The 6,320-nt window shown below is 39.3% G+C and overlaps 1 pseudogene; it reads right to left on the reverse strand.

The window, feature by feature from the left end:
- Positions 1–5,120: 5,120 nt before the first annotated feature.
- LOC114227793 (RAD9, HUS1, RAD1-interacting nuclear orphan protein 1-like) lies at positions 5,121–6,050 on the reverse strand (annotated as a pseudogene).
- Between the last annotated feature and the right edge of the window lie 270 nt (positions 6,051–6,320).

Below are 6,320 nucleotides of genomic sequence, written 5' to 3' on the forward strand. Positions count from 1 at the left end.
TTTGGTTGAAAAAGAGTTGTTCACAAGATTTTTTCTTAGTCCTTTGTTTCTGTGGGATCGGTTGTTACTTCACCTCTTTCATTTCTTTTTCTTTTATTTATTTATTTTATTTTTTTTAATTTCTTTATTGATTAAGGTGTCACATATTTGTCCTCATCCCCCCATTCCCATCCCACACCCCTCCCCACGGATTCCCCAACGCCCTGTTGAACTTAACCGTTGGATAGGCTCATATGCATGCACACAAGTCCTTTGGTTGATCTCTCCCCCATCCCCCCAACCTCCCCTATCCTCCCTCTGAGGCCCGATACTCCTTGTTTCTGGTTCTGTTCTTGTTCATCAGTCTATGTTGTTCATCATTTCCCCTAGATGAGTGAGATCATGTGTCACTAGAGATATACTTATAAGAACTGAATGTGAGACGAGCAATAATAGTTATGCTGACAGGCAAATGAATCAGTCTGTAGTGAGTTTCTTTCTGGACCAACAGTTCTTTAGAGACCCAATTTCAATGTCCACCAGTTCCTTATGTGTACATTTGGGTCCGCTTTCTTTTCTTCTTGGTGACCCTGGCTAGAGATTCATTAATCTTGTTTATCCTTTCAAAGAACCAGCTCAGCTCTTGGTTTTGTTGATCTTTTGTATTGTTTTTTTTTTTTTTTTTTGGTCTCTATGTCATTTATTTCTGCTCTGATATTTATTATTTCCTTCCTTCTGCTCACTCTGGGGTTTTTCTTGTTGTTCTCTTTCTAACTCTTTGAGTTGTAGTGTTAGATAATTTATTACCATTCTTCCTTGTTTTTTGAGGTAGGCCTGTAGAGCTATAAACTTCCCTCTCAAGACTGCTTTCACTGTGTCCTATACATTTTGGATTGTTTTCTTTTCATTGTCATTTGTTGCCATGATGCATTTTATTTCTTCTTTGATCTCTTTGGTAACCCAATCATTGTTTAATAGCATGGTATTTAGCCTCCAGGTGTTTGATTTTTTTATTGTTTTTATTGCAGTTGATTTCTAATTTTATGCCAGTGTGATCTGAGAAGATGTTTCATATGATTTCTATCTTCTTGAATTTGAAGAGACTTTGCCTGTGCCCCAATATGTGGTCTATCTTTGAAAATGACCCATGTGCACTTGAGAAGAATGCATATGCTGTGGCCTTGGTGTGGAATGTTCTTAACATGTCAATTAATTCCATTGGATCTAGTGAGTCATTTGGGATTTATGTTTTTTTGCTGATTTTTTTGTTTAGAGGATTTGTCCAGTGGTGTTAGTGAGTTATTAAAGTCCCCTACTATGACTGTATTCCTGTCCATCTCTCCCTTAATATCTTCCAGAAGATTTTTTATGTATTTGGTTGCTCCTGGGTGCATATATGTTTACCAGAGTTATATCTTCTTGTTGAATTGCTCCCTTTAGTATTATGAAGTGGCCTTTCTTGTCTCTTGTTATGTCCTTCACTTTGAGATCTAATTTGTCAGATATAAGTATTGCTACCCCAGCTTTTTTTTTTCATTTCCATTCACCTGAAAAACCTTTTACCATCCCTTCACCATCAGTCTGTGTGAGTCCTTTGTTCTGAGATGGGTCTCCTGTGGACAGCAGATATATGGTTTATATTTTCTTATCCATTCAGCTACTCTGTGTCTTTTGATTGGGGCATTTAATCCATTTACATTTATGTTTTTTATGGATAGGTACTTGTTTGTAGCCATTTTTATTCTTTATGCCAGTGATCCTTCTTCCTTTCCTATTCCTTCTTTTTACAGCAGACCCTTTAGCATTTCTTGCATTGCTTGTTTGGTGGTAATAAACTCCTTTAGTACGTTTTTGTCTGTGAAGCTCCTGATTTCACCCTCAATGTTGATTGATAGCCTTGCTGGGTCAGTATTCTTGAATTCAGACCCTTGCTTTGCATGACTTTGTATATTTCATTTCATTCCTTCCTGGCCTGATGTGTTTCTGTCGAGAAATAAGTTAATAGTCTGATGTGAGATCCCTTGTAGGTAACTTTCTGTCTCTCTCTGGCAGCCTTTAAGATTCTTGCTTTGTCATTGGTGTTTGTCAATTTAATTATAATGTGTCTTGGTGTTGGCTTTTTTGGATTCATCTTATTTTGGACTCTGTGAGCGTCTTGGACTTGTGTGAGTTTTTTCTTCCCAATACCAGGGAAGTTTTCTGTCATTATTTTTTCAGATTTTCTAATCCTTGCTCAGTTTCCTCTCCTTCTTGCACCCCTATTATGCACTTGCCGTTTTGTTTTGTGTTGTCCCAAAGTTCCCTTAGGCTCTCCTCCTGGTTTTTAATTTTTTTTCAGTTTCTGCTCTGATTGGGTATTTTTTCCTACCTTGTTTTCCAGCTCTCTGATGCGGTCCTCTGCTTCTTCTAATCTACTGTTGATGCTTTCTGTTGTGTTTTTTATTGCAGCAATGTCATTTTTCATTTTTTCTTAGTTCTTCATTTCCTCTTGTTTCTTACACATATTGTTGAATTTGTCTTCTATCCTTTTTAGCCACCTTATGACCATTGCTCTGAATTATTTCTCTGACATATTGCTTTCCTCCATTTTGTTTACTTCTTTTTCTGGTGATTCCTTCTTTTCTTTCATATGAGGGCTGTTTCTTTGTCTCCCCATGTTCGCTTCTCTCAGGGTGTCTGGTTATGTAGCTCCTTCTCTCCTGCATTGACTCTCTCTAGGCCAGTGGTTCTCAACCTTTCTAATGTCATGACTATTTAATACAGTTCCTCATGTTATGGTGACCCCAACCATAAAATTATTTTCATTGCTATTTCATAACTGTAATTTTGCTACTGTTAATGAATTGTAATGTAAATATTTGTGTTTTCCGATGGTCTTAGGAGACCCTGCTAGTGGTTTTAAACCTATGGGTCATGACCCACAGGTTGAGAACTGCTATTACAACTCATTAACAGTAGCAAAATTACAGTTATGAAATAGCAATGAAAATAATTTTATGGTTGGGGGTCACCACAACATGAGGAACTGTATTAAAGGGTTACAGCATTAGAAAGGTTGAGAACCACTGCTCTAAGCGATCTCTGACTTTTCCATCCACTGATTGCCTCACCAGCTGTGATTAATTTGCCAATTCTGGGTGGATGTTATTTGATTCACCTGTTCCTTTATCTGCTCTGTGAGAAGGTGCAGTACCCATCTGAGTATTTGGCCACCACCTTGTCTTCCCCTGAACAAACTTTTTAGGTGCCCACGGCTGGGGAGGCTGGAGTTCCAGTGTTTGTGCATTTGCAGCTGAGGCAGCTGGTCCATTGCTGTTGTGGTTGTAGGGTCCTGGGAGGTATTCAAGGTCTCCTGGCATAAAGGTAAGGCTGGGCTTCTGATCACAGCTACTTTCCACTTTCAGATAGTGTGGTATCTGCGGCAGAGCCAACCACTCCAGGAGAGATTTCAGAAGTAGTAGAGGCTGTCCGGCTAGGGGAGCCTGTCCACCAGTCCCCAACAGTCCTGTGGAATATAACTGTCCCTCACTCACAATTATAGACACTCCCTGCATGTCCACGCACTCTCTTTTCGCTCTCTCACTCACACACTATCGTGCATCCTGCCATCCCATTGGCCGCCATCTTGTACCTGCCATTTAAATAATTTTTAAACATCTACGCCACTTTCAAAACTTGGTTTGAGTGATCTTTTCACAAGTTATCTGATTCCCCTGTGTACTACTTTAAAAAACATCCAAATAATGAGACCATATTGCATTTAACACAGGATATTTAAAATATTATAATGTTACCTACAACAATTAAAAGCTCAAACAGAAGAACCACAAAAGTATGGCATTGCACTTGGGGTTGACAGAGACTGACTGACAAGGCAACCTACAGAATTCTGAAGCTTGAAGGATTAATTTGAAGCAGCAACAGCAACAGTAGGAGGAACTGGTGACAGAATGAGAAAATACAACTCAGCTGGTGTTCCCACTGGCACACTAAGGAGATAAGAATGTAGCTTATTCTTGAACAAAGATCAGACACTGTCCTTCCCTTAGGAGAAATACTTAGCCTAATAGGTTTCTAGCTTCATATTTTACTATACCCAAGATTTAACTCATCTCAGAAAAACCCATAAGAATCTCAGTTATTCATTTTACTTTGCCCCTGGAGATACCAAACATGGGGCAAAAAATACCCAGTTGTTGATAAAAAAAATTAATAATATCCACTCTCAGGCAACTAGATAGCTGCCTATTTTGAATGAGATATCACTAATTGCATTCCGTTTTCCATGATTCTTTGCTTGTGACATTTCACAGCTTTAGCTGAGTTGAGTTCAGGCCAAGGCAACATGCTCAGTGCTGAAGAGGATATAAAGCTAAATGAGAACCAATTTAATATTACAAACTAATTTAATTTGGGGAAATTTTTTGCTTTGTATGGAGAGACAAGGAGCTCACAAGAACTATTAAAATCACCAAGAGGGTCTCAGCATTGACTAAAACTTGAAGATCCAGTGGATAAGGTCTATAAAGACAAATTAATTTTGAAAGTTAAGACCATAAACTATCAATGTTCTTCACATGGTGAGTTTCTGAGACATCATCAGCTTGCTTCAAAATCTGCTTAAAATGACATTTTCCCATTTCAAATGTATTTTTTCAGTGGTTTACAATGTAATTATGAGAGAATGCACATCTTTGCATCACTCTACATAATGTTGCACAACTTGAACCACTGTCCTAGATAACACACAAATTCACTGTTAACAGCAAACTTTTCACTACTGAGACATTTGAACAGAAAATTTCCTCCAGGTGACTTTAGTAACAAAAGAGTACTAAAAACACTAAAAAATATAGGGAAAATAATTAAATTCTGGTTCACATCCAGACTTCCTTAATGCTTTCTAGCACTCTTATTATATTTTTTCCTGCAATCAAGTTTATTGGATTAAAATTTATTCATAATTATCAGCTCTTCCCTAACATTTTTTACTGATTATTTGCAGTCAGTTTTGCCAAACCATTCTATTTTCTCTAAAACTTTCTGCAACCATTTATTTGCACACATTTTAAATAGTACAATATGTTTTAAAATTTTAAACATTTAATACAAGAAAAATATAAAGTGAACTATTCATTACACTAAAAACTGTTTACAATAAGATATTTTAAAAAGCAAATCTGGGAGCTGAGTTTCCTTATGATTCCAAGGCTCTGGTTAAAATATATTTTTTCTCTTGATGTTATTGGTATTACTAGCATTTCCATTTTATTATATTCAATATATTCTTCTGTGAGCCAGAAAAATGACTTTAGAACTCTATGAAAACCAGCAATCAATTTCTTGCCATTACTGATGTCTGAGAAATCCAGTAAGTTTTTCACAAGGAATGAGCTTTTGCTCAGCTTCCCTCTCTCCCTGAGGTAAGTAACCAGCTGCCCTCCTCTCCTCCATGTGACCGTACCCCACACCTCTCCAGAGGAGGGTCTTTAACCAGAACAGGCCAGGGCTCTGGGCTCTCAGGGGTGCTAGTGTGAAGAGAGCAGCTGGGCAGGCTGTTTTGTTGTTGTTTTTTGATCCAGGAAAGGGGCATGTGCTTCCTGGAAGATGACTCTGGGGTCCGGATGTAGGAGCATGAACACGTTAGGTAAGTCTTGAGGTGCATGTGCTGACAGTTCCCCACAGCTTTGGGGACTGAGCATTGGAACTCAGGGCCTTCTGGAAATGTCCGTTTTGTTTGATTGGGGCACTCCCAAGTTAAGAGGATCCCAAGTGTAGCTAAACTGGAAGAAGACTGTGAACTCTCAAATGTTAGATGTGGAAACTTGGAGGTGGTACATTTCCAACTTGAATATCTTGCCTGGTCTCAGGGATGACGGTTCTGTTTCTGGATGGCTGGGAACCAGTTTTCTGCCGTGGTATCAAACCTAGATGATACCTAGAAAGTGATGGTCTATGGGCTTGCTGGGCACCTATCTAGTGAGGGCGGTGGGAAGCTGTGGTGATCCATAGCAGTGTTTGGGGCCCTCCAGTGGCTAGTGGTAGAATAGCAGCTGAGCTTTCTGGGACATGTGGCAGCATTTGTTTGTTTTTTTCCCTGGCAGGCATCAATGGATGAATGAGGAGCAATTAGTAACCACCTGGTGCTGGTTGTAGTCAGGTCCAGGGAGAAGCTCCATTTCCAACACTTGCCCACCTTACGGGGTCCAGGCCGCCCATCCCCTAGCCGTCTCCCCCGCCCCCCGCGTGGAGACCAGAAGAGGGAGGCCAACCTCTTCTTTTCTCACATATGTGTGATTGTTATATTGTGGTTCAACTATCATCACCTTAAAGGAAAGGAA

This window comes from Eptesicus fuscus, chromosome 3 (assembly GCF_027574615.1).
Source record: "Eptesicus fuscus isolate TK198812 chromosome 3, DD_ASM_mEF_20220401, whole genome shotgun sequence".
Classification (NCBI taxonomy): Eukaryota; Metazoa; Chordata; class Mammalia; order Chiroptera; family Vespertilionidae; genus Eptesicus; species Eptesicus fuscus.